This window comes from Protopterus annectens, chromosome 7.part0, assembly GCF_019279795.1.
Source record: "Protopterus annectens isolate FY-2018-M chromosome 7.part0, PAN1.0, whole genome shotgun sequence".
Taxonomy (NCBI): Eukaryota; Metazoa; Chordata; order Ceratodontiformes; family Protopteridae; genus Protopterus; species Protopterus annectens.
This window is the reverse complement of record NC_056739.1, coordinates 1,473,656,027-1,473,683,556: the sequence shown is the minus strand read 5'-3', so window position 1 is coordinate 1,473,683,556 and position 27,530 is coordinate 1,473,656,027. Positions and strand designations below refer to the sequence as shown.

Below are 27,530 nucleotides of genomic sequence, written 5' to 3'. Positions count from 1 at the left end.
ACTGTCATGAACTTCTGGCCACAGCCCATCATATTATTTTTTTTCAGGCCATTTCGTCATGAAGTGTACCAAAAGATGGCTTATGCAAAATTTATACTGGCAAAGCACTGCAAAAGATTTGAGAGGGTACCAAGACACATAAGGAGTGTTAAAATGTGATTAAGGCAAGAGAAAAGCTATGGCTAAACTGGTGGTGTTGCTTAATACTACAGAACCATTTCAGAAGGTAGCCATGGATACTGTAGAGCTTCTTAGCACTGCAAACATCCCAATTAAGAGATGTATTTTGGAGGCAGAAGACTATTCTACTAGGTATCTTGAGGCGGTTGCTTTGTTTTCTTTTTGGCAGAAAAGATGGCAAATGTTCTGTTACAGATTCTCAGTGGAGTACTTTTTCCCTAAGGAAATAATTAAAGACAGAGATGTTAACTTTATATTAGACCTGTTGATTTTGATTGTTGAAGCACTATTTCGGTAAAGCCATTAAAAGCTACCCCTAAAATCTACAAATGGTTGGATGGAGAGGTTTAATTCCACTCTGAAGACCATGTTAACAGCATTTACAGAACAACATTGGTGGAAGTGAGACAAGTATCTTCCCCATCCCCTCTTTACAATCACAGAGGGGTCCCAGGAATCCATATTTTTTCACCATTTGAGCCATTTTAAGGTCATGAGTGAGGCAGCCTCTTGATTTAATTCAGTGTGACCTGGAGAATCTATGAGAGTTCAGCAATGAGTCTGTTATGGAATATAGGCTGAGTTTCAGGACTAAGTATATAGAACTCATTAGGTTGGCAGAAGAGCATACAGCATAAGCACACCTGCAACAGAAAGTCCGAATGACCAGGACAACGAGAGCCCAAGAATATAAAGACAGACAAAAGGAAATACTACTTTCTTCCTTTTTAACAAACAAGTTGTAGGCTGCACTGGAGGGTTTTTTCACCATTGTGAGAAAAATGATATGGGCTATGTGTTGGAGTTGCCGTGCGGTAGACAGTCTACCATGCCAATATGATGACACCCTATCACAAAGCAGAGACATTAGTACTTAGTATATGCACAGTAGGTTAGAAAAGGAAATTAAACAGTCTCCATGGTGCCCATCAAGGTCTCACAAACCCAGTATGTCAAAATACTGGGTCCAACAACAAATAATAAAGAAACTTCTCTGTGTGGAAGATCTAAGATTCCCTAGAGTTCCTTAGCATTCGGGCACCTAATAAAAAACATACTGTGAATATCCCACATAAGAAAAGGTGGTAGAAATACTTTCTTTAAAAACTTTCCAAAGTATAAATCCACTAATGAAAGTAGAGAAGCACAAGCTAGTTCAAGTTGAATCTTTATTAAAAACACACAAACAAGCAATCCAAATGTTGTTGTTGTATCTTTCGGCTTTTCCCGGTTAGGAGTCGCCACAGCGGAACTCTGGTCCGCTAATGATCGGCAGTAAATTAAGTGCCGAGTTGCCGGCCCTGACACACAACCTTCAACGAAGGTAAGCCCATTCATGCACGTCTCCACACAGAAGACGATCTAGCTGAGAATCGAACAGGACAACGTCTTACTGTGAGGCGACAACGATACTGCAGCACCACCACGCAACAAGCGATCCAAATAGTAGTTGAAAAAACAGTACCTTAAGGAAATGAAGAGGAACAAGGACATAGACGTCCTCAGTGAGGCTCAAGCTGACACCTTAGTGGATGAGGTAGGACAGAGACAACAGCTATCCCCTATACAAACCGAGGAAATCCAAACATTGGCATGAGAGTTTGGGGATATGTTCACTGCTATGCCTGGCTGCACCCTGGTAGTACAACACCATGTTAGCCCAGGAACCCAATGGCCAAACAGGCTCCATATGGGATGCCAGAGTAAATCAAGAAAATCATGTGGGAGGAGCTGCAGGAAATGTTGAGTCGGGGATAATCCAACCATCCCCAAGCCTCATCTATGGAGTTATTGCCAAAAAAGGATGCATGCATCAAGTTCCGTATAGCCTAGCAAACTATATAGCCACACAGATGCAGATGCATACTCCATGCTCAGGACAGGTTATAACAGCTGTGTGGGGCTAAGTAATGATTATTGTTCTGACTAAAGATTAGTGTCTGTACCCCTGACAGCCAGAGCAAGGACAGATTAAATGTTACAACAGCTGTGTGGGGCTAAGTAATGATTATTGTTCTGACTGAAGATTAGTGTCATGTACCCCTGACAGCCAGAGCAAGGGAAAGCTAATTGTTACCCCATTTGAGTCTTTTGCTTTCACCAAAAGTCAACAAAAATGCAGGTAGATATGAAGAATGCCCTAGCAACTTTCTACAGGTTTGTAAAGTAGAGCTAGAGACTATACTTCTGCTTACATAAATGATCCTGCAAGGACCAACCAAAAATTGCAGTAACGTGCAATATGTCAGAGGCTGAGCAAATTAAAAAAGGCTTTACCTATTAATACAAACAAATGCCTGATACAAATGGCAAAAGGAACTTACTATGGCCATGGACTGGGTGGTCGCAATATCTGACCACAGCCTGCCATTGTACAGACTATTGAGGCATGGCCTACCACAGTTACTAAATCTCAAGTAATGGCACTCTTCAAGACAGTGGGGTATTTCAGAAGGTTTGTCCCTTATTATAGTACCACAGACACTCCTCTCATGGACCTTACATGAAGAAACATACCAGTTAAGGCTGCCTAGACACTGGCTTATGAACATGCTTTTAGGAAGCTTGAGGAGGCCTTGAATAGACTTCAGTTCATCATGCATGTGGATACATCAAACCATGGACTTGGGACTACACTTGGTCATATCTCTTTGAAGGGATAGGAACATTAAATGATATACCTTAGTCACAAACTCCACCAATGAAAGAAAGAATCCTATGCAGTTGTGGAAAAGTAATGTTTGAGAATAGTCACAGGGTGCTCCAAAAGCTTCAACTCTACCTTTGATGGTAAAAGTTCACAGTGGTTACCAATCCCTTAAAAGTTTATTATATTTACACTATGTTGATAGGGTTAGTTCCACTAGTCCAATGGCCTATTTTCACTGGATACCATGAAGATCTTTTACATCCATCTATGCAACCACCAACTCAGGCAAATAGGGCCTCGGTTTATTGATTTACTATTAAGTAACTGGATAAGTGGACTGGTTCAAAGGTTAAATGTTTCATCAGAAGGAAGGCAAACTCTGGAGTAAAGCATCCCCTTATGCTTCACTGCAGTGTCAGTGCTGGAAAATTAATCCAACTACCTGGTGTGGAACAGGACCCATAGCCTTCTACAACACTGCACTACCTTTTGAGCTACTGAGCCTGCTTTTGGTTACAAACAGCCAAAGAGCAGAATACTAAGCTGTTAAGACAGAGTCTGGGATTATGGGCCTATAAAATTACCAACCTGCATAGGAGTAGTGCTAGAAGTGTAAATACAGATGTTCTTTAAAGACAGAGAACTAAGAAATGTGACTAAGGCTATATTCCTTCACTCAACTTACATTTCTTGAGGGTCTCTCCAGAAAACGAATTTGAGGTCTAATAAGGGGATAGGCACATGAACAGCCTGCGTGAGCTAAAGCAAGAATGTTTGTTTTTTTGGAAAAAAAAAATTAAAATGAAGATATTTTGATAAAATATATTTGCATTTACAGTACAACATGCAATTACCTTTATGTAGTACTGACACATGCCTGAAATTTCATTTTTTTCAGTAGAAAGGAAAGAAGGCTCTTTGAAATCTTAACAAGACTGGTCTATTCAGGACCATATTAAATGTTTTCTAGTGTTGTCTGCATGTCGAAGTTTTGGGATGCCGTAATTTCAGAGTGCAACTGCTGGGACTTCAGTCAGCTTTGCCTACCTACAAATTGTATACAGTCAACTGCAGCTTTAGGACAGAAAATCAAACCTTGACTTAAGTTGACTGAGAGACTCAGCATCTACTGCTTGAAAGTCAAAGGATCACAAAATTAAGTAAAATCTTCACGGACTTGTAGTGACAAAGCCAGACAAGTTATCTGGACTTTTAAACCCACTTATTTTGGATTTCATTGTGCAAGTACATAGCTGCTTGTATATTTAATTTAAAATTAACATTGGTTAGTTTTATTTACTTCAGAAGAGTTTTTGTTCATTTTTAAATACTCGTGACTGCAAGTTTATTAATGATTTTATCACTTTAATATGCTTATTGAACATCAGCTATTGCCTCATGAAAATGACAATTTTAGCCATAGCTACTAAATGCCGGTATAATGGTTGGTTTATTTTAAACGTGGGCAGGAACTGTGTATATGGTGTGCCACAGTGGTCCAGGTGGTGACATTACCAAAAAGACAAGGAAAGGAGCAGTTATACTAGAAAGTTTCATGTCTCAATTGCTATTGTTAAGGCAGTACTGGAAGGCACTGGGCTGAGTTGAGAGTGATGTGAATGAAGTTCACGGAAGCCAGTGGTTATAAACAAGTTCTGCAGCTGGTCAGTGCAACGTTTACTTGACTGTCAGATACTGATCCCTAGGGAACAGTGTACATTTATCATTTGCCTTTAAGCCAAACATGTTTTGCATTTAATTTGGCAGCAGTATGGATTGTGAGGGTTGCAATTCCAGTTTATTATAACATGAACGGCCACCTTGTGAGCATTAACTAGGACTGAATATTAGATCCCCTTTACAGTGTCTTGGGGATTATTCACAGCTCTCAAGAACAAAGTAAATGACTGCACTGAAATTTATTCTGTGATTCATAATGTGAAAACTGTTGTGTTCTACTTAAATTGTGGAGTTAGAAAATCAAAATATTAAAATGAAAGAATATACAATGCCTTCAAATTTTATCTGACTAATACAGCAAAGCTAAAGTTAACAACTTTCAAAATAAACACTAAACAAAACAAAAAAATCAAAAGAAGCAGACCTTCGTTTGAGGAAAAACTCATCAATATGGATGACAAGGCCTTCCAAAACAAGAAACGAAGAGGAAGAAATAAAAATAGTATATTAGAACAAAATGGTACCCCTAAAAAATAAGCCAACAGCCATAGCTGACATACTAAGACAGAGATCTAGAGAAAATTTTGGCCACAAAGGGAAACTCCATCTACTTTTCCTCCTAGCAATACAATCCTACCAGGCATTACAGGTGAGATGCAGGCATAACAGCTAAGGTATTTACCTTACAGACACAAGGTGCAGGGTTTGATTCTCACACGGTGTAATTGGCTAGGTTTAAAACGGCCAACATAGGCAGTTAGCCTAGTACTAATGTATGAATGTATGAACATCCAAAATAGTCACCCCTGCCCTTAGTAAGGGAAGAAACACCAGTTCCACGAGACCAAATGACATACCAGGAAGTCCAAGTTGTACAAATCAAAAATAACCCAGTATACCCTCCTATGCATACGCTTATTAAAAGCACACAAAATAATAAAATGGCTGCAGGCTTGATTCTGGAGGTATGCTACTGTTGTCCCTGTCCATAAAAAAGGCCTTTGCAAAGACCCAAATAATTACAGACAGATCACCTTAACAAGCACAGTGTACAAGATGACGGAAAGAATCATTGCAAAGCTTAAACGGACAGACATGGGAAATCTCTTTCTTCATGACTTAACCCAGTAAAGTTGATCTCGCAAACTTTCTAAAAGCAAGATAACTGTCCACAATGAAGATTTATTTGGTCATACAGCTTACCTAAAGATGGATAAATGATAGTGTACAAACATACAAGAGAGTACTGGAGTCACAATATACTTCCACCTTTTGTTCATCACTGTGGCTTACAGTTATCTTCCTTTTCCATTTAAAAAATGCAGTTTTTTTTTAAAGTGGGGGAAAAACTCCAAAAAAGTAAAACCAGCATATGTCACCAGTGACATTAACCTTCATCCAAACACATGTCTTGCAAAGGTATATTCTGGCTGATGTAAGGACATGTTAGAGGGTGCCAGAAGTCTTGATCTTCAGCATGCACAGTCACAAGTGGGGTAATCTGTTAAACAACAGATCAAGGAACTTTAAAAATGGTTATTTTCAGCCTAAGCACCCCTACAGTAACAGTCTGGATCGATGAATCAAGGAGTCTGGCAGTTAGCAAAGAGGTTAAAGTTTTGAACTGTAGTTGTCATGGAATTGGGTTTGACTCCTCAGCCTATTCTGACCCTGAGAGAGTCACTTAACCAGATATTGTTCCCTGGTCACCCCTAAAAAGGAACTGCATGTCCAGTGGCCTACCTGATTAACAAATAGATATTAATAATAATAATACTATTATTATTAATGCACTGCTGTTGCTAAAATGGCCTTAGGTGGATGCTGTCAAATGTAACAATGTTCTGCTTTTTATTGTGCAATTCTAATGTACTGTTTTTCATTTATAAAAATCAACAATATGTTTTACTTTCCATTTTCTTAGGTTTGCCAATCAAATTACAATTTACATTGCTTATTTTAGTATACTGCATATATTCAGCCTGTTTACAATTGTGATGTCCCCACTCTGGGTCAGTAATCAAGGAGCCAGAATCCTCACCACTGACACTGGAGAGGAACATTCACTGGGAACAAAAGTGGATACAGACAGTATTTCCAGATACAGCTCTCTGCATCAAGCACAGTTTCCCTTAAGAGCACACAAGGAACACAATCAGTCTGGGGTCTGGGCTTCTCTCTCTCCTCAGGTCCCTAATAAGGCTCCCCACTGGCACAGCTGTAGAGTTAAGTCCTCAGCAGAGTGTCTAAGCCAAGTTCTCAAGCACCCTCTCTGCGAAACCAGTGCTTTGTGTCCCTGCCCCACGTAGCTGACTTGACACACACACACACACACACACACACACACACACACACCTGGGAAAGGCTTGCACAGATTTACCAGCTATGCCCCCTTCTGCTCAGAGTATAAGGTAGTTACACTGCCATAAAACACCCCAAAGCCTGCTACTCTAAGGCTCTTGCAATGGTACCCAATTATACAGAGTGAAATTAATATTAATACAAATGGTAATGTTGACTAAACAGCCAGGCTTTCAGGAGTGGCCACAGTGTCAATAATAGATACAACTACTCTCAAATGTTAAAATATTCTCTAAAAGGACCAACCACAATGAAAAGTTTGAATATATTTAATAATAAAAGATAATGGAAATGTTAAATATCTATTTACAATAAAACACCAGAATTTCAACCACAGAAAATATTCAAATAACACACATACAGAAAAACATATTTTCCTGACTAATCTAAACTGTTACTATTCCCTGGTCACTTACTAGAGCAAAGCAAAATGAAGTAGGTGTGTGGTCGTCCTTCTTTGTCAGGTCCAAAAAGCAGACTGCCATGACACTTCAGTCTCAACTAGTATTAAACATTATTTTAGTGATGGATTCCAGAACATCACCACATACATCTGGTCATCTGACTTCTGGTTCCAGTGCAAACCCCTACTGCTAGAAACTGCCAAGATTTAGCACCTATGTGTCAACAATACACACACAAAAAGTCTTGTTAAGATCTGCTGCAGCTCCTGGAAAGCATAAAACACTTCCACTCATCCTACAGAGGCTAATAAATCATACTTTTTACAGATACTGCATCTCTGGCTTCATTCAAAACCAAGAACATCTTTATGGCCTAGGCCCAGTAATTTAATTTCTTGCTGATTTTAAAGTTTCAGATTAACCCTTTCTCTTCCAGTATTCTCTGTTAAAACCTATACATAACATATTACAATGCAGTACAGTCTGATATACATGTATACTTCTTTTCTGTCCAGTAGGGCACACTGTTGAAACATTTTTAACACAAACACCTTTACAAATAAATTTTTAACACAACCACCTTTACAAATAAATTTTCAACACAAACATCTGTACAAATCAGTTTGATATTTGAATAACATAATTCTTTACTAAATTCCAGCTAGGTATGCTGGCGTATGTTACACATCCACTGCCCTACTTCTCCTGGCATAGCTGGCAATACCTCATAACGACAGCTATTTGGCCACCACTTCCTACTTCTGTATAGCATTATCAATGGGCCACACATGATGTCTTGATCATAGGAGGTATTTCTGCTAATCTGCACTAGCCATTAAAAGATAGACATGTTAAGTTTTAAAATTTTATACAAAATGAAAAATATTGAAGTAGTTTTCACACATTCCAAGGCAGGAATGTCTTTGTTATAGTGAGATCCCATTTGTTGACAACCTAGCCAGCTTTTGTGAACCTTTGTCCACAATCGTAAAGAATGCAAAACTGGACCCCATGAAGGAATCATACACGAACACAGATATGATACTAATAAGCCATAATACTGTGGGCCCACAACTGGACAGATGATCATAAACAATAGCTAAGAGCAGAAGAAATCTATATTTACCCTTTACAGTCACCAGTGGCTGGCTCTGTCCAGTGGCCAATCATTTTTGGCATCTTTTTTTTTCAGATGCAAAACTGGCTGTCTCTCCAAATATGCAAAGGTCTACAAACCTGAAAGGATGGTCCTTAAACTTACTGATACCAACTCCCTTTAAATAGCATTTAAGATTACACAGGAGCACTTCAGTAAAAAAGACATTGTTCAGTGCTAAAAATGTGGTACTCTGGCATTTGGCAACCCCCCCCCCCCCACACACACACATGCAAAGTTTATACAAAATCAACAGGCAACAACTAAAAGTTGACAACAGTAAAAAAACGTGGAGTCTTGTAACTGCTGACCTTTGATTAGACATCCACATACATGCTAATGTCCAAAATGCACAGATTTGCTCCCTTGACCTCTGTGAGTTTGAGGATCATGAAAAACAAGTAAAACCTTTATCAAACCTGCTACAGAAGACTTACCTTTATTTAACCTAATTGCACACCATCTGATGCGACTAGAGAAGGTATAACAATTCCTCATGAGAACTGAAGGACTTCCGGGTTTGTCTTACAGTGAAAGACAGCGGCAACTGTTTCTTCCCTGTATCTTACTGCTTTCTTACATACAACTTATAGAATGACAAAAGAACATTAAAGGACCACAAATCCGTTGTTCAGAATACCACCCCACATGACTTGACCATAACATGTCACTAAGGTCTCAAAATTAATATCAACCACACCATGAAAAGTGGCAACTTAGTAACCTCCTATAAAAGGTGTAGACCAAACCGGCTCCACAACATTCAAAGGCTTTATTTGACAAAACCAACGAACAGTGTACAAACTGATAACAATTTAACTTTAACAAAACCAACGAACAGTGTACAAACAAAAAATTTAACTTTCACTGAGTGAAAGTTAAATTGTTAGTTGTTTGTACACTGTTTGTTGGTTTTGTCAAATAAAGCCTTTGATTGTCGTGGAGACGGTTTGGTCTACACCTTATTAGTTCATTTTGCTGCTTTTGACTTGGTAACCTCCTACATCTGTTGAATAAATTCCCTTTCTCAAATAAAATTAGTCAACTGATTCACAACTTCAAGGAGGAATTGAATGACTACATGGACATCAGGAAATCAAGCACCACAATGACCAAAAGATCTTCAGATTTACCAAACATGAACACCTACAACTCACTTACTTACACCAGCACTTCATGGTACACACTATACTGCATGTGCCAAAGTATTTGGTATCTTATGTGTATCCTCTCTCATATGTGTCACTATCAAAACCTTCCTTTTCTGCATGTAAATGCACACCCAAAAAATACTACTTCCTGTCCATTTCCATCAAATGCATTAGAATTCTAAGTTATACTGAAATACCCATTTCACATTTTTGTTTTGAAATAGCATTTTTATATTGACACATACAAACCACTCAGTATTTTCTTGTCAGTTCTCTGTGTCCTCGTCAATTTATTCAGTCTGCAGTTTTATACTCCTCAGTGTATTATGTCTGTAACTTTAAATCCAACTAGCAATGATCTCACATATTTAAGTATAAAAACTATCATTCTTTCTATAACAAATTCTCATTCCCTGTACTCCTTTCGTTTGGTCTTTCTAATGCAAAACATTTCATATTTATTTGTCTTTCGTGTCCTTAATCCCATTAATCATTCAAATGAGTGTGTTTCAGTTAAATCCAGGGCAAAGTTTATGATATTTGAACACACAGAATCAGAAACACTTCTTTACAAGTGGAGTTATTTATTTATAACTAAAGGAATAACCTAATCTACATTTGTCCTGAGAAAGCCACAATAAAACCTCAAATTTAATATAAACAGAAGTGACAGCAGAATAATAAAGGTCTAACAAGCTTGCACATGCAGCAAGCCAATCAGGTAGAACAGCGCACCAATAAAAGCAGCTAAACATTCTTACTCAGTCATACAAAACATCTGAACATACAAATGCATTGCTTACTTCAGAAGGCTATTCCAGACCTCACCACCTTAAAGGAAAATACACTGGTCTCCAGTACATTCTGCGTCTACTGTTAACACCTGCTTCTAACAGTACCCAACATACTAATGCTACAAGTACATTTAAGGATCTTGGTTCTATGCTCAGGGCATTAAGGTCTGTATCATACCATCTTTCTTTTCTGTCCTTTAGGACCGTATCTAAAACTGGACACTCAATGCCTATAGCATTACTTCCATTTCTACAGCTCTCAGTGTTCTTAGCTCAAACAATGGCAAGAACAAATATATAAACAGAAATTATGTATAAAATGGTCAGTAAGGTCAGAAACACCAGTTCCAAAGAACCAGATGAAATACCAGGAAACCTAATTTGTGTAACATAAAACAATCTGGTATATCCTCTTTTCCATAGTCTTAACAGAGAATTAAAAATAAAATCACTACATCCTTGGCATCTGAAAGCAGGCAACCATATTAATCCACAAGAGTGGTTTCATTGACCCTAACAATTACAGATCAATCAGCCTCATAAGCATATTATGAGAAGTGATGGCTAGACTCTTCATGGAATTTATTCAGACAGACACAGGAAACATCTTTCTCTATGACTTGAACCAGTATGTTTTTGTCAGATATACATCTTGCATGAATAACCTTATAAAGTTGAGAACGTAACTATCCCATGAAGGTTCATCTGTCCATGCAGCTTACCTCAGTCTAGTTAAAGTATTTGACACTATAACCAATGACTTCTTGGATATGCAAAATCACACATAAACAAGAATCTAAAGGTAAATTAAACCAAGTGGCGACCTGATCACTCAGAAAAGGTTAAAGTTGGAGGATTCTCTACCTCACCATCCTATCACCAGTGGAGTCTCTCAAGGCTCTGTTCTACAACTTTTATACATATGTGTCTAAGATATCAAAAGTGACTCAAATAAACCATACAAAGCAGGGAACAGCAACTTGAGACCATTGTGCTGAACCTCGAAACCACCATCACCCTTTAAAAGGCACATATCACACACGAATTTTAGAAATAACCTTGCTTGAAAGGTCAAAAAAGGCTGCATTCTGGTACATGGAAAAATGTCAACTTTGCATAACAGTGACAAGCAACAACCAAAAGTTGGCAAAACAGTAAAGGACCTCTGAATCTTTCTCAATGATAACATTTCATTTGATGCCCATTAACTGTTACCATCTGCAAATCATACAAAGTCATTTATCTTTTCCTCTACTGAGTTAACAGTCATCCTAGGGAGGTAACTGGTCCCTGAATACAGTACTTACCAGACCAATTAATTAATAATTCACCCTGATCTGTAACATGCTTACATCACCTGCCACCTGGTGAAACTGATGCAAGAGAATCAAAAGGCTTCAATGCTTGTCCTACAGTCCAAGACTACAGCAACTATTTCTCTCTCTCTACGTTGTGCCTTACCCCTTTCTTGGAGGAGACCTATGCCAGACAATGAGAAACTCTTTGCTTACAATACTCCCCGGTGACCTCAAGCCAACAGCCCAGACACCTGGCTTTAATAAAAATGAAATTCAACTGTACAGTGAAATGTGACTTCATATCTCAGATTCCCACTGGTATGAATTTTCTCTGTGGCATACACTGCAGTAGCTGATGGGTTTGTGTCTTGGCAGTTCAGGGGTTAGAACAATTGTCATTACTCTTCCAGCAGATAAAGGGAAAAAAGTTTTAAGCACTAGCTTTTTTTCAGCCTCTACCAGGTTGTTATACCAAGCAAATGGAGAACAGCTACAGTCATTCCCCTACAAAACAGAATAATCTTCCACAGATTCAGGCAATTTCAGATCCATAACCATAACTATAATCCTGGGAGATGTTAACATTAACTGGGAAACCATTCAATCCCCAACCAACTCTCTAAATATAAATCTTTACAACTTCACTCAACTTACTAACTCCACTACCAGACCTTCTAAAGACTTCCTTTCTGGTAGTATCTTAGACTGGATTCTAATCTCCCATCTTCATTACATCTCAAACAGTGGTACTCTTCCAGACCCACTAGGTGACCACCTTCCTACTTTTGCCCTTCGTCTCCCCTCCTCCTTTCAACTTTCCCATACCTACACCTCCACTTGATACCTAAAAAACTTTAACCCCAATGCATTTTCAGATATACTAAAAAGAACCAACTGGAACCCACTAAAAACTCTACCCTTGGATAATGCTGTTACTTACTTCAATAAAATCTTCTTAAACTTATTAGACTCTTTCGCTCCCTGGAAAACAAAACGCATTAAGAGCAACTCCATCCCTTGGTTAACAAAGAATACTTTAACCAGCATGTGACTCAGTGATAAAGCTCGGAAATACTACCACAAAACTAAAACTAGCACTTCCCTTAATGATTACAAAACACTCCGTAACTCCGATCAGAAAGCCTACTTTTCCACCCTCCAAAATCATATCAATAACCCCCAAAAATTCAGGGATGGAATCTCCTCTTCTCAATCCAGGTAAAAAAGAAAAACCCTGCCCTGACCCAAATGCCTCCAACTCAAAGTTAGCTTCTCAGTTCAATTCATTTTTTATTGACTCCATATCTAAACTAACATCATTCTTCACTAATAACCTTGCTTCCCCACATCAATCTTCAAATAACCCCTCCCCCTCCAATACATCTACCACTCAACCTCCTCCCTTCTCTATAAACCCTATCCCTATCTCTACCATAAAAAAACTTCTAAAGCTGAAACCTTGCTCTAGTGCCCCCGACAAAATACCCTCCTACTTCCTAAAGATAGCCACAGAAGCCATTGCCTTCCCCATCTGCATCCTAATAAATCGATCAGTTTCAGAATGCCATGTTCCTCCACTCTGGAAAAAGGCTTATATTATTCCACTCCATAAAGGTGGCAACAATAATGCAATTTCCAACTTCCACCCCATCACTATCTTGTCACCTATCTCTAAACTTCTCGAAAAATGCATATACTTTCAATTACTACCCTATATTATAAATCATAACCTTCTTACTCCTACCCAGCATGGATTCTGACCCAGCCATAGTACCACTACCGCCCTTCTCTCTTTCCTATAAACTATCAAAGCCCACGACTCAGGTCATACTGCATCTACCCTACTTTTAGACCTCTCTAAAGCCTTCAACACCATCGCTCATAACATCCTTCTTACTAAGATATCTAAACTAAATTTATCTTACTCCCCCATTAACTGGTTCACCAACTACCTATCAAATAGATTTTTTCCATTTAACTGCTTGTTGCCTATTTCATCATTCCAAAACACCCCCACAGGAATGCCCCAAGGCTCAATTCTAGGCCCCCTTCTATTCAACATTTTCATTAATGACTTTCACCATGCCATCCCTAACACTAACCTCATCCAATATGTGGATGACTCAACAATAATCTGTTCAGCAACCTCCATTTTTTTCATTAACAAAATTAACCAAAGATGCCTTTTCCTCTACCGAACAATGGATGCTAGATAACCATCTAGCACTAAACACAGCCAAAACTAAACTAATGATATTTCACCCCTCAAAAAATAACACCCTTGATAAAAACTCTCCATCACCAGCCAAAATAACACTCCTCTTGAAACAGTGTCCACTGTTAAACTCTTAGGAATTCTCATTGATGACCAACTAAAGTTTGATAGCCATCTTAATGCAAATATCAAAAAAATACACAAACTTGGCTTGCTTGTTTTACCACCATAACAGTTTCATTTCTCCCGCCATCAGACTCACACTTGCTAACACATACCTTATCCCTTCTCTCTTGTATGATGCCTCCATCCTTACCAATCTGCAATCATCCCTCAAATCAAAACTCTCATTCTGTTATTCTAAAATTTGCTACTGGCCACAGATCCAATACCCATCACAGTATCTCCCTATGCCAAGTGAACTGGCTTGAACTGCCCAATTATCTTACCTATGTTCAACTCATCCAAGCACACAAACTTATTTTCAGCCCCTCCCTCTGCCCCTACCATCCAAATGCACCTTCCTAACAGATGCTTACATTCTAACTTCCAAAATGTAATCAAACTACATAAACCTGCCCGCCCTCCTAGTAAACATCTTCTCTCCTTCTGTCTAGCACACCAGTGGAATTCTCTCTCACCCCTTCTCCATACCACTAACAGTCTCTCTATCTTTAAAACTTTACTTCACTCACACCTAATCTCACAATGGGAATGTTCTTGCTCCCATCCAATAATAATATCCATTACTACCATTCCTCTCTACCCTTTTACAGCCTCCTTAGCCTAACCTTTTCTGATGGAACTAGTTAACTTGATTGCAGTGAGAATGTTGAAGGTACTTTCTCCATCTAATCACTAGTTAATTGCTCTAATTAATACTATTTTTGTCTATGCCTTATCAAATATTTTGTATACTTTGTAACTGCTGTTATGTTTGCAATTTTTGTACTTGGTTACTTTGTATTAATGGAGCTTTTCGCCCCATGATTTCATTGAAAATGGGCTCCTGGTGGCCCAGTGGACCATCCTGGTAAACAAACTGCAATAAATAAATAAGTCTGACCACCCCTACTGCACATCAGTAGATCAAATGACAGCAGAAATACTCAGTCCATGGATCTAAACTTTTTTTGGGAGAATCAACAGAATGGTCTGAAGGGACAGGCATATCTTGCACGGGATACCATTGCTCTGGAATGCATTGCCCATCTATATTAAAAAAAAACTCATTCCTGTCTATATTCAAATGCAACCTGGATGTATAGAGATGGATAATAGAAAATTCTCCAAAGGCATGCCGCTGTACTACTAATGGGGAGAAATATCTCCTAAATGCTTTATCCCCCCACATGGGTCTCTCCAAATTATCTACATGATTCCAGTTAGCCTCACTAGGAGTAATGCATGATTACAAACCATGTTGTGGGCAAGGCCAGTCTGGCACCAAATGGGATACGTTAATTCAAGCACCAAAAGGGAAACTAGCTAGGCTTAAAATGACCAGCAAGGTCAGTACATAACTATGAACCCATGAAATAAACTTCCCCTTAATCAAACTCAGCTTATCAATAAATATTTTGAACTAGATAATTACTACGACACCTTTCAGTTCCAATGTGGAATTTAGAACCAGATAACTACTATGGCAACCACGTTTCAACATGCGAGTTGATGCATTAAGGCACTCAATGGTCAACAGACCATAAGCTCGCTCACCAAATTAATGAACGCATAAATAATGCAAATAAAGACAAAAGTAGAAGACTCAAAAAGTAAACACTGTTAAATGCTGGTTTGATTCTCTCATTTTAAAGGGCAGCTTTGTTTTATTAACATTTACTTTTCTGAACGAGAAGTTTGAAACTCTGGTGTTAATTATAGACTATAATTCCTAACGCAAATGTCAAGCAATCCATTCAAAAAATCGCGAGGTGAAATCAAGGAAGTTCTGCAAAAACCCGAATGCTTGCAGCTTACTCTTTGATCATTCCAATTTCTTTTAGGCGTGTATTTTCCTTAAAACAAATTGATTTTATCGTGTAAATCTATACCCCAGTTAGTACACTGGTGCAAGTTACTAACTCTTAGCAAAACATGCCACAAAGCCGCTTTCATAAGAAGCTGCATAAATCAATGAAGCGAACTCCGTGCCGTGATAGGCATGAAGACTATGGATTTCAAGAAGCCGTTCACAACATATTCCTGACTCGCCTAGCCTTTCTCATAATGCTCTGGGTAATCAAAGAACAAGCCACAAACTCCATCTCTACGACTGAAGATTCTATACTGACAAGGGTATAACAGCCTAGCAACTCCAATCACAGTCATTAGTACTATACATTAGCACCTAAAGCAAAAATAACTCACATTACTTTACTTCCGCAAGTTTATGCCCGGAAATTGTCTATTACTTCCTATGCAGAACCTTTCCGATACAGAATCATCTGACAGTGACAAACACTACAAGAAAGTATTCACGAGGCAGTAAAAGCTAGCTGTCAAACCCAGGATAAGGGGAACTTATATCGGAGTGTGCAGTTTAAAACAGTTAAAATTTTGCCACTAACAGCAGTACTTTATTCAGATTTTAAATAAATGAAAAACTACATAATACAGGACACCTTAACGTTGAAAAGGTTACGTACGGATACTACGAAATAAACTAATCCTAGTTTATGTACGCATGCGCAAGACAGCGCGCCCGCGGTATTACAGTGGTCCGACGGAAATACATAGTTAGATTTCCGGTCGTCCAATAAAGCGGTTCTATTTTTGTTCTGGATTTGAGACGGAATCATGTCTGGTAGAGAAGGTGCATTTTTTTTTTGATTACTTAAATTTGAGTTGTATGGCTGGTTTAATGATGAATGCAGCTTATGTAATTTCGATAAGAAGATGATGTATTCAAATAAATAACGAGGGCGACCAGTTCGTCTTACTTTTGGGCGTGCTAGTTCTATCAGTCATTTGAAGATATTTTTAGTAGAATGTTTAAAATTGTCCTGTTTGTATAGAACCAGACATTTGTGATGTGCTGCGGACAGTTTTAGTTTGCCTTAATTGTATTGTGTTAAAACAGAATTATCTAATCCGTGTAAGTGGCGCAGTTTCGTTAGATGAAGGTTAGGCGGAATGCAGTATTTGAGAGACCAATTGGCGGCTTTTCGGTACGCTTTGGCAGGTGTATGTGTGAGGCGGTGCGCGCAATAGTCTTATTATTTGGCATTTGTTTACGTGGAAAGTACGACTGTCACGAGGAACCCATTTTTAGCCGAGACCCGGGGAAAAGCTCCTTTCGTATGTTTAACAAATGGGAAAACTGACAACCATAAGTCATAACATTCAAGCACAAATGTGAAGACTATTGTCAGAATGAGAACTTAGACGTTATAAGTCCTAACATTTAACCACAAATTAAAAAAAAAAAAAACAGCATTAAAGTAAAAAAAAAAAAACAAGGCTTGATATTATGGCGTTCAAGTATAAATTGTATGGAAAACTTGATAATAGGAGGATTCAGCAATATGTACATAATCCTGTTATAAGGATTATTAATATTCTAGTCATAAAATATAGTAACATTGTACTAGTGAAGGCGTAGGATAGTAGAGAAGGGTAGGGTATGATAGAGGGCAATAAAATGGATATGGAGAAAGTATGGGTGCAATCTCGGGAGTATGTGTAGAGGAAGGAAAGAGTGGAGTACGTAAGTGGGGATAGAGTAAAGGTAGTACTTTAGTAGCGGGGATAGTGTAGAGGTAGAAAAAGGTATGAAAACTTCAGCCATGGGCTTAGCTAATTTTATTGCAACTTGGTGTAGTTTTATTTGGTATGCACCAAATTGAAGTAATGTGGTAACTTCACTTTTCACTATTTTATCTCTGAATAGGTAGAAAATCTAACGTGTTTGTAGCAAATAACAATCTCTATCTAACTGCAGTTTCCTGAGTTCATCTCCATATACAAAGGTGTCCATAATCAGGTGTTCTACATGTTAACACAATGTTGATGTACACCTTTGCTACTCTTTATGTAACCTGGGCTGAGATTGTAAGTGGTTGCTTAATATTCTACCCCGGAGAAAAATATTAATTTGTGAGCTGCAGATAAATGGAGACTAGTACCAGCCAGTTTATGTGGTACATGTAGCATGTATTACTTGAGAGCATTGCAATGTGTCGAAACGAACAGCATTTACCATTTTGCTTGTACTCCTGAAATCAGTTTGGTTTCAGCACCGTTTGGAAAACTTTCTCTAGTCTTTTAAACCATAACTTTCAACCAATTGGGGACATGTAAAATATTAATAGTTTTAAAGGATAACTTCCACCTTGGAACTCAAACATGTCTTTTCCATTGTATCTTTGTTTTATTAGCTATTTTAGTAGCTCAAAATCACTCTAGTACTTCTTATAGTTAGTTTTTCTTTGTTATACTTAGCTGTTGGGGTTTTTATATTGGAACAATACCCCACCAGATGAACACTGCCCAAACCCCGCCCAACACTCTGCGCATGAACTTTGCTTATGGAGGTGGGAATAAATGTAAGAAGGCGTTCATCGGCAGTATGAATATTCAAAACATTAGATTGTACTTCAAGTTGTTTGTGCAAGCTTCTGACTGGCGACCCGAATGCAACACGTAAGGAATGCACATAAGCAATTGTAGTTCTTGGAAGAAGACAGCGCAGACATAAGCAACTGTAGTTCTTGGAAGAAAGTAGCACATTTTAGGCTACTTCTGTAACATGGCAAGCTCATGGAAGCACAGTAAAAGTACTCGTGTAAAGCAAAGTGTACATTGGGGGGGTGCAGGCAGGGCTTGCCCCTGTGCAAAAGCGACTACTATACCACAGAAAGTGATTTGGGGGAAATGAGGTGAAGAACGGCCAAGCTCACAAAAATGCATTCTACAATTAGAAATGCAAGCCAGTTCAGTCTTGAAACCAAAGTTAAGGGAACATCAGAAAATAAAAATCGAGGTTGCTGCCTGATTAAGTTATAAGGTCCCACATGTGCTGCACGGCATCCCTGGTTATTTTATTTCGTTTTGACTTTACCACTATGTCTCCCTGTATACTGTGGTGGTGGTGCTTTGGTAGCGTTGTCGCCTCATAGCAAGACATTGTACCGTTCGATTCTCGGCTAGAGTGTCTTCTGTGTGGAGGCATATGTGAATGGGCGTGCCTTCGTTGAGGGTTGTGTCAGGGCTGGTAACCCATCATCATTTTCTTTGGTAACCCATCCTTTTTGTTTTCGGCTGTTCCCGTTAGGTGATCCCTGTTTCCATGTCTTCCTGTTCTCTGTATCTGTCACACCAATCACCTGCATGTCCTGTCACGCCACATCCGTAAACCTTATCTTAGGCCTTTTTCTTTTCCTGTTACCTGGTAGCTTCATCCTTGGCATCTTTTTCCCAATATACTCCTCAGCACATGTCCAAACCAACATAATCGTGCCTTTCTGGCTTTGTCTCCAAACCTTCCAACCTGGGCCTACTCTCTAATATACTTATTCCTAATCCTGTCCACTCTCGTCACACCCAGTGCAAATCTTAAACCTCTAATTCTGCCACATCCAGCTCAAATTCCTGCCTTTTTGTCAATGCCACTGTCTCCAACCCATATAACATAGCTGGTCTCACTACCCTCTTGTAGACCTTCCCTTTCACTCTTACAGGCACTAGTCTGTCACAAATCACTCCTGACAGTCTTCTCCATCCTGTCTGTACTCTCGTCTTCACCTCTCTTCCACACTCACCGTTACTCTGAACTATTGACCCCAAGTATTTAAACTCCTCCACCTTCGCCACCTCTACTCCTTGCAATCCTCACCATTCCTCTGTCCTCCCTCTCATTCTCACACATATTCAGTCTTAGTCCTGCTGACCTTCGTTCCTCTTCACTCTAGAGCACATCTCCATCTCTCCAGGGTCGTCTCCATCCGTTCCCTACTCTCACTACAGATCACAATGTCATTTGCAAACATCATAGTCCACAGGGACTCCTGTCTGATCTCGTCTGTCAACCTGTTCATCACCATTGCAAATAAGAAAGGGCTCAGCGCTGATCCTTGATGTAACCCCACCTCCACCTTCCACTGCAGACCTCACCGCTGTTGCACTATCCTCGTACATATCCTGTACCACTCTTAACTTCCTCATACAATACCACAGCTCCTCTCTAGGCACCCTGTCATAGGTTGTGCGTCAGGGCTGGTAACCCGGTACGTAAAAATCCACTACCAATCATTAGCGGACCGAAGTTCTGCTGTGGCAACCCCTAACCGGGAAAAGCCGAAAGACACAAACTGTGTCTCCCTGTATGTTTCAGCTTGGTACTGCTGGTTTTTCTCCTGAGAGTTCTCAGGTTGACATTCAGTTACCATATCCAGTCCAGTGTAGGTGGTTATTCAGGCAGTAAGTTTTATAAATATATTAAATGTATTAACCAGAAAAATACGTAGTGAATCTGCTACTCCTTACTTGCCCTCGTATTTATGAAAGTACACCACACATTAAGCACCTACTATAACACTGCGGACAGAAAAACGTCAACTTGGTTATACCGCATATTACTGTATATGATACTGGGTTTGGAACTGGTTATGAAGTGTGATTATCCTTTCGTTTTTAAAAAAAAAAAAAAAAAGACAAAACACAAAAACTCCGCCAGAATAAACATTTTCTGAAAATCTGCACAGTACGACCACACAATGAATATTCATGAGGACACTTGCAAATCTGCATGACTTGTTGATCATTTGATTAACATGCCACGTCAGACACCCTTGCCATACCCATTTCTGCTCAAGAGATGCCAGTGGGGTAGTGTTCTAATACAAAGCCGATGTTGGCTACTTCCAAAAAAAAATAATTTAGGCATTTGTGAAGGCTAACCTAATTTGTAACCCCCTAACCGGGAAAAGCCAAAAGAAGGCATTTGTAAAGGCATTCTTTTGTAGTTCTAAAGGAATTGACAGACCAACCCCCACACACTTATCCAGAGGTGTGAAAACTCACTAGTAAATACTTGCAACATCATGTCCAGCTGACAGAATAGAATAATGTGTAAGGGCCTACTCAGAAGTCAGTGGGTGTCCCTTGCCATTGATCTGTATACCAGATACCCATCTATGTCTGGTAGGATGTCAGAAAAACAGTATGAAACATTTTTTTGTAAACAGTATGTGTATATGGTTGGTAAGGCTGCTGCCTGACTTTCCTTTTGGGAGGGGCGTTGACTGTTATTTGTTTACAGAGAAATTCTAACTGGACACACCCTTTTTCAGCAGAGGTCTGAGGAGAAAAGCTCCACAATGGTAAATGTGTTGATACTTTAGAGAAAAACATTTTTTTTTCTTATTTCTCTACATGTCACAGAAACCTTTGATATTTGTCGTCTTAATTTATATTTCTTAAAGCTTGGTATTTAAATACTCTGCTTATTTAAATTTTGTTAAACTGCTTTGTTTTTGTTATGAAAAGACATGGCTACACAGAAAGCAGCTGTGTATCCGTGTTTTAAGTTCTCTTTTCTCTTTTTGTAAAAGACATTGAAAAGTAGTCTCTCACTTTTTTTTTTTTTTTTTTTCTCTATATAGCCGCAGGATTAATTGCCTGTCTAGGATTGACAGCAGTACCTCACAGGGTGAATTACGGATTGTCTCTGTGGTATGTTATGCAAGACAAACTTTGCCTGCAAGTATGTGAGAAATCTAAGGAAAACTTCACCTTGGAACTCGAAATTTGTTCATTGTCTGTTTTTTTGAGCTATTTTAATGCCTCAAAATCACTCCCTAGTGCTTCTTTTACAATTTTAATGTTTCTCTCAAAATGGCGGATGATGGAACCTGCCTTGGTAACGTGATCCTTTCTTGCTTTCATTCCTTCCCAGAATACATTTCAGTATGACTCATGCTAGACATAAGGAAGTGGTGCTGTTTTATGATGCCATTAAGACAATGGCAAGACTGTGAAGCACTGTTATCTAAACACACCACCTGTAACAGAGCTGTTTACCTGATTGAGCCTCATTTGTTCATAGGTTCATACTAGACTGTCTGCCCTAGGGCATTTATAAGCCTAGCCAGAGTGTGTTTGGCTTTCGCCACCCATTTTAAATTAATTTTGCTATGCCTTTTCGAGGTTAGTATACTGTGCCTCTAACAGTGACACAGAAGTGATACCCGGGGTAAACCTACGATCTTCCATCCACGATACCCAGGGTAAACCTAAGATCTCCCATCCACTCATCAAGATTCCTCTTGAAGATAGTCAATGAGGGACTCTGCCTAACCTGGACTGGGATTTTATTCCAGAGTGAAGGGAGCTCTGCCTAACCTGGACTGGGATTTTATTCCAGAGTGAAGGGAGCCTCTGGGTTATGAATCTGTCCCTCTAGCATGTCTTATTTATCTCAGTGCTGAGGTTCAAGTCTCTCGAGCACGTAGCTCAATGGGATTTGGATTTTCTGAGGTCCAGCATGTCCATTAATTCCGGGTTGGACATGGCTTTAAGTCAGGCACAGATCGCCTCTGAGCAGGCGGTATGCCACTGAGTAGAGATGGAGTTTCTTTAACTGGGCAGCATATGGCATCTATTTGAGCCCTTTGATCCTCTTGGTGAGGTACTTTTGGGGTCTTTCCAGTTGCTGCAGGTGTCTGGTAAGGTACATCCCAAAAGGGGCATTGTACTCTATTATGGGCCTGATGAGGGATGAGTAGAGGCACGATGACCTCCCCTGATCTAGATGTGAATCCCTTCATAATTAGGTGGGCTATATAAAATGTTTTTCTACCCACTTTGGCCACGTGGGTGTCAAATGAGATTGCTATCAACTTGGTTCCCCAGGTCTGTAATTACTTCTGTACTATTACTACCTTTGTGGTAATTTGTGGGCACTTTTTTTGCCAAAGGGGATGACTATACACTTTTTGGCGTTTAGCTCTGGCACCAGTTGTCTGTTTCTATGAGGCCCTTTTGGAGGATGCTTGTGTCGGCTGGAGAGGCGATTATGGTACCCAGTTTGCAGTCATCTGCAAACTTGGTCAGCCACAGTCCTTCCGTTTGACCTGTACCTCTGAGAAATATATACCGAACAAGAGGTCCCAGGACTGAGCCTTGTGGGACGCCACTTGTAACTGGTTTGGAGTCTGACATGGCTCCAGCAATTCTAACCATGTGGGTTCTGTCCTTGAGCTAGTTTGCAACCCATCTAGTGACATAGGGGTTTATATTTAAACTGTTGAGCTTGTCTATAATGCCCGAGTGGGGTATTGTATCGAAGGCTTTTGTGAGGTCCAGGTAGGCTGTGTGGACCACATTCCCGTAGTCAGTGACCTTGGTGACTGTTTCAAAGAAATTGACCAGGTTTGAGGCAGGATCTGCCCTTAAAGCCGAACTGGGTAGGATCCAGTGTCTGTAGGTCCCCAATATCTTTATTTATGAGGTCCATGATGATCCTTACCATAATTTTGCAGACCAAGCTAGTCAGGCTTATGGGGCGATAGTTTCCAGGATCTGTTGAGGGACCACTGTTGCTGTACGCCACACTCTGGGTGCATATCCTGTAGTAAGGCTGAGATTGAACAGTAGTTTTGTTTGGGTTTAGCTGCTCTTGGAGTTGGGTCCCATTGATGCTGGGTTTTATTTGCTTTGGAGAGGGCGGCTCTTACCTGAGCATCTGAGATGTCAGGGGGGCAGCACTCTGCTGGGATAGATATTTGCCCTTTTGGTGGGGGGGGGGGGGTTGCGCTGAACCTGTCAGCTAGGATGTTGGCAATGTCTGTGGGTTCGGTGTCTTTTGTCATTTTGGACTAATTCTGAGCATATCTGGGAATTTCCCACACGGGTTCCTAACGTAATTAAAGAAAGCCTTGTGATTATCCTTGGTGTCCTGTGCAATTTTTCTCTCGAAGCTGGCCTTAGACGATTTTATGAGTGCCCATAGTTTATTTTCTAATACTGATCAGAGATGCCTTCCCTTTTTGGGATTTTGCTCTATCATGTAGTAGCTTCCTCCTTCTATTGTATAGTTTGTTTATGGCTGGGGTCCACCAGACAAGACATCTGCCTTTGGAGGATAATATCTTGGTTTTATTTGGGATTGCATGATCCATGCATTCCTGAAGGTGTTCATAGAATGTGTTTATAAAGGATTCTGCGGTCTGGGCTGTATTTTCTACAGGCCCGGGGGCTTTGAAGGATTCCATCTTGGTTTTGAGGAGTGTGAAATTTACTTTAGAGAAGTTTTTCACTGTGGTTTTCTGGGCAGGGGGTGCGGTCGGGATGTGAATATCCAGTGAGATTAGTTTATGGTCTGATCTTACCAGTGAGGGATACACTTCTGGTCTGGAGCATAGAGTCCCCATTTTGGTGATGATCAGGTCCAGTATGTGTTCCCCTCTTGTGGGAGTGGTAACGTTGTTCCATAGCATTTGAGTTTATAAATTCTAGGAACCTTTGGGCTAGGGTGTTGGAGCTAGAGTAATGCTCCCAGTCTGTTTGGGTAGTTGGTCGCCCAATATAATGGTGTTTGGAGAGACCTTCATATTTTCCAGTGTTCTCAGGAAGGCCGAGTCGGGTTTCTGTGTTTGGGAGGGTGGTCTGTAGCAGGCTATAAACTGGAAGGCAGTTTTACCCACTGTTAGTTGCACATGGATAGTCTCTGATGCTTCGTGCTGTGCCACCAACCTGGAAGTGTGGGTATCTTTGACAAATATTGATACTCCCCCTCCTTTTGTGGTTCGGTCCAAGTTTTGGGGCCAAAAAGCATCCTGGTAGTGCTGGGGTGCTCTCGGGAGCCTTGAACCAGGTTTGTGTTCCTGCACAGATATCTATGTTCTCCATGCTAAGGAGAGTTTCGAGTGCAGGCATCTTGAGGTTTAGACTTCTAGTGTTGAGTAGCATTACTCTTAGTTTCTTATCCCTTGATACCTATGGAGGTGGGTTTGTCTCTTGAGCCTTGCCTAAAAAAGGCACTATGGGGGTAGCAAGAGCCTTTGCCAATATCCGAAAGCCCAGGGGTGACAGGTGCAAGCCGTCCCTAGCGAAGCATCGTGGCTTGTCGAGCACATCATCCCAGGCTGACGGGCATTGGATCACCTTTGAATGACACCAATACTTAAGCCAATTGTTGAAATTGATCATCTTGTCTTCATATTGTGGCATCATTCTTGGTGAGGATTAGAATGCTACTCAAGGTCAGGGTCATACCGGCCTGGGCTACATGCTCAGAGAGCTCCTTTGTCTCTTTTCATGTAGTCCAGGGAGGTACGTCTCAGGTCATTCACACCAGCATGGACAATGACTGAGTCATATTTGTACTTGTCTAGGAGTGACCTGAGTGCTTGTGTTATGTGGCGGATCCTAGCGCCAGACAGGCAGCTCACTGTGACCACCTCCTTGTTCAGCCTGGTGAGTGGGACGTCAGTGTGCCTGATGATAGTCACCTATTACAAGTGTATCAGGTGTGTTGTTTAGCATTAAGGGCTGTGACTGTTTGGCACACTGGCTTTGTGAGCTATGTGTTGCATGTGTTTTGTTTTGGGGTAGCGGTTGCTTGGGTGTCTGCTTTGGAGGTCTCTGCTGCTTAGGCAGATTTTTATTTAGAGCCTCAGTATGTTTTTGTGTGTATGTGTTTAGTTTGCTGTCATGGTAGGTCTATGTGAGACTGGAATTGTAGTGAGTGTGGTTTCCTTCTCCTGACTGGTTACGCCAGTACTGAGTTGAGAGAGCTTAGCATCCAGTTTGGCTATATGGTTGCGTCTCTCACGTGTTGGAATTTGTTGGGAGGAGAGGGTTGTCGGTGTACATGAGGCAGTTGTAACCTTGCCTCAAAATTCCCAGATTCACCAGCTGGACTGGAGAGGAGATTGACAACTGGCCCTTGGACATGCTAGAATAGTATTGGGAATTCCTTTATAATTGAAAAAAAGGGCCAATGGGGAACAAGGTACTCAGTGGGAGTTTGTGATGGTGTAGTGCTTTTAATTTTTTAGTGCCGACTTGTATAATTGCTTTAGTGAGCAAGTGCCAGGTAACTTAAATGCAATGTGTTACAGGTAACTTAAATGCAAAAACAACAAAAACAGTAACTTTCTTTCAAGTGAAACAAGGAAATAAGTACAGTAAGCAATGCAGATATCACTAGGGAGCCACAGAAGCGCTGAAAAGCTGCGTTTTAGGTGGAATTAGTGTTTCAGGGAAATAAGCAAACAGACAACAAGCATACAAACAAAGCTAGATTCAGCTGGCCTGGATCTAGTCTGTGCTACAGCAAACAAGGTGTACCAATTTCAGTAAGAAACAGTTCAAATATGCAGGCACTATAAGCCTTTAACCAGAAATTCCCAGCTCAGAAGGGCAGAGTCCAGCCTCTCCTCCCACAAGAGTGCAGACCACGGACCTTCTTAATGTAAAATAACTGGCCTGAAGCCCAAGTGCTTAAACCAGAACTAATACACTTTTAGAATAACTGACAGTGAGCCCTCAATCAGTTCCCAACTTAGAAGTATGTTGGACTTGTTCTGTGATATAAATAGCTATTAGTTACTTGCAGCAAAAGAAAGTAAGAGAAGTCTCTTTTTTAGCCCTAATAGATTTGACAACACCCCCCCCCCCTCACTTATATGCTGAGGTGTGAAAACTCACTGCAGTAAATGATCCTTTACGTTTTACAAGTGACAAGTAGTAGGGCTCTAAACTTAGTTGTCTGCTACTTCACAATGCATTCAGTGGTTGGATTTTTCTCTTGTGAATGATGCAGACTTAAAATGTGCTTTACTAGTTCCTCAATTATTTCACCCTCCTGTTTTCTATTGCATATTTATTTATGCTTTGGTAACCAGGAAAGTGTACTAGTCCCAGGACCCGTTTCGGCCACAACTTGGGCTACATTGGCAAAGATGACAATTATTAAATGCAGTGTTTTTTTATTTTTTTTTTTTAAGAATAAACCAAGCTTGAGCACAGCTACGGCTACAATTCTTTATTCCACATCACATTCTGGTACCTCAGCTTCAACAGTCTTCAAAGGAATAACCTCATTACATTCGGTAGTCATTTTATATCCCCCTGTGCTAATTAGTTAAATACATTCACTTCCTTTTAATAATTGCTTTAATTACCCAAATGTTAATGGTGCCTCACACAGATATAAAAAAACATCTTTCACTTGGTTGTTACACATTTCCATTATAAAATTTCTCAATATAATGTAAATAACATTACTTTTTCATTTCACCATTTTCCATTGAATGTTCTATGCTAATGGTGCCCACTAATATTTAAGTTATATCCCACTAACAATGATTAAGTGTGCCACTACACTTTTCCTACTTAAAATTATTTATGACGGCATTTTCTATTTTTCCTTACCTATTCATTAAATCTTATACAAGTCCCAGTTTACTTCCAAATTCAACCCTCTAGGATATAAAGTACCTAGATTAATAATTGTCTCCAGTTCTACTGGTCTGCTTTTAAATGCTTCACGTCCTATGTTTATCACCCCCTCCACCAAAAGATTGTGCCAATGCACTAAAGAAAAAACTGTCAACATTTCCCCCGCAATCAGGACTTTCCATCCTTTTGTTTCTTACTTCACCTAGATGTTCCAATATTCTCAATTTTACCTTT

The 27,530-nt window shown here is 39.9% G+C and overlaps 1 protein-coding gene and 1 long non-coding RNA gene across 3 annotated transcripts in view; one reads left to right on the top strand and one right to left on the bottom strand.

Moving 5' to 3' along the window:
- CCDC51 (coiled-coil domain containing 51) overlaps positions 1-16,536 on the bottom strand; it is a 225,447-nt gene extending 208,911 nt beyond the window's left edge. The window contains exon 1 of one of the 2 annotated variants that reach the window (XM_044078022.1): positions 16,260-16,536. The gene's annotated coding sequence lies outside the window, so the exon portion shown is untranslated. Of the gene's footprint in view, positions 1-8,868; positions 9,111-16,259 lie in introns of those variants that run through there. The other variant, XM_044078023.1, reaches the window with a different exon arrangement.
- Positions 16,537-16,667: 131 nt separating this feature from the next.
- Positions 16,668-27,530, top strand: part of LOC122807085 — a 76,892-nt gene continuing 66,029 nt past the window's right edge. Inside the window, exon 1 of the long non-coding RNA XR_006365594.1 lies at positions 16,668-16,704. This is a non-coding gene — a long non-coding RNA (uncharacterized LOC122807085). The remainder of the gene's footprint in view (positions 16,705-27,530) is intronic.